The sequence below is a fragment of the Sylvia atricapilla genome, chromosome 5 (assembly GCF_009819655.1).
Source record: "Sylvia atricapilla isolate bSylAtr1 chromosome 5, bSylAtr1.pri, whole genome shotgun sequence".
Lineage (NCBI taxonomy): Eukaryota > Metazoa > Chordata > Aves > Passeriformes > Sylviidae > Sylvia > Sylvia atricapilla.
The window spans coordinates 24577258-24578758 of NC_089144.1; positions in this window are offsets into that span (position 1 = coordinate 24577258).

Consider the following 1501-nt stretch of genomic DNA (forward strand, 5'->3'; position numbering starts at 1 on the left):
ACTTCCGCTGCCCTGCGGCAGTGGCTGCAGCCGAACAAAGGCCGCGCGGCAGCCAATCCCCGCCGGCCGCCGCCGGCCCGACAGCCAATCCCCGCCGGCCCGCCCCGCCAGGCCCCGCCCCTCCCAGCCCGGCCCCGCCCCTCCCCGCCCGGCCCCGCCGTGAGTCAGCCCCCGCGGGGCGGGAGGTCGCAGGGGCGGCGGTGTTGGTGCGGTGTCTTGGCTGCAATTGCGGAGCCTCCCGAAGACTGAGGAAAGAGGAGATCTCGGGTGTAATGCGAGTATGCCCTTGAGGCCAGGAGGGCCAGTGGTAACCTGGGGTTAGGGAAGAGTGTGGCCAGCAGGTCAAGGGACTTGGTCCTGTCCCTCTGCTCGGCCCTAGTGAGGGGACATGTGGAGCGCTGTGCTGAGTTCTGGGCTCCTCCGTACAAGAGAGACAAAGAGCTACTGGAGAGGGTCCAGTGGAGGGCCACAAAGATCATTTGGGGTCTGGAGCATCTCTTTTGTGAGGAGAGACTGCAGCAGCTGGGTCTGTTCAGTCTAGAGAGCACTGACAGGGGATCTCATTAATGCATATAAATATCTCAAAGGACGCTGTCAGTTGGGTGGTGCCGGGCTCTTCTCGGTGGTGCCCAGTGACAGAACGAGGAGCAATGGCTGTGAATGAAAACACAAAAAGTTCCACCTCAACGTAAGGAAGAACTTTTTCACATTGAGGATCATAGAGCACTGGGACAGGCTGCCAGTCTCCCGCGACATCCAAAACCCAGCTGCCCATGTTCCTGTGCCACCTTCTGTAGGTGACTCCTGCCTTGTCAGGGGAGATTGGACTAGATGATCTCCAGAGGTCCCTTCCAACGCTGACAATTCTGTGATTCTGTGGTTCATTGACTTGAGGAGGAGCAGGAGGCAGTGGGCAAAGTCCTGCCATGCCCTGCCTGGCCGAGATTGCTCCCGAATTCCCAGAAAATGCCCTGGCAGGGCCGTGCCCACAAGGGCTGGGTCCCAGACTCCACCTACCTGCCTGCTGGCGGAAGAAAAGTTAGGCTCTGATCACAGTCTTCAAACTCTTAGGCGTGAATTCAGTGCTGGGATGTTACTCATAGTATAAAATGTATTTTATCTATAATGTACACATAGTGCAAAATGACAGAAAAATGAAGCATTTGCAAAACTGAATACTTCCACAAGTATTTTAATGTTTCATATTTCTTTTATTTTTGGAAAAAAGTAACAAAAATTCATACAGACTTTATAGCTACCCTAGGAAGTGGTAGTGAATAGTTTGATACATAATTTTGTCATTCATTTGCAGAATCTAATGTTTTCTCCCCACACATGTCAGCTTTTCTCAAGTAAATCTTAGGTCATTTTTTTCTTCCCCAGAGGCCAGAGATACTTATCTTTCAGTGTTTAATTTTTTTTTTGTTTGACACCACTTGTTTAAAGATGTTTGCAACAGAGCAAAAATGAGATCAGGTCTGTTTGTTGTCTGTTAGCAGAT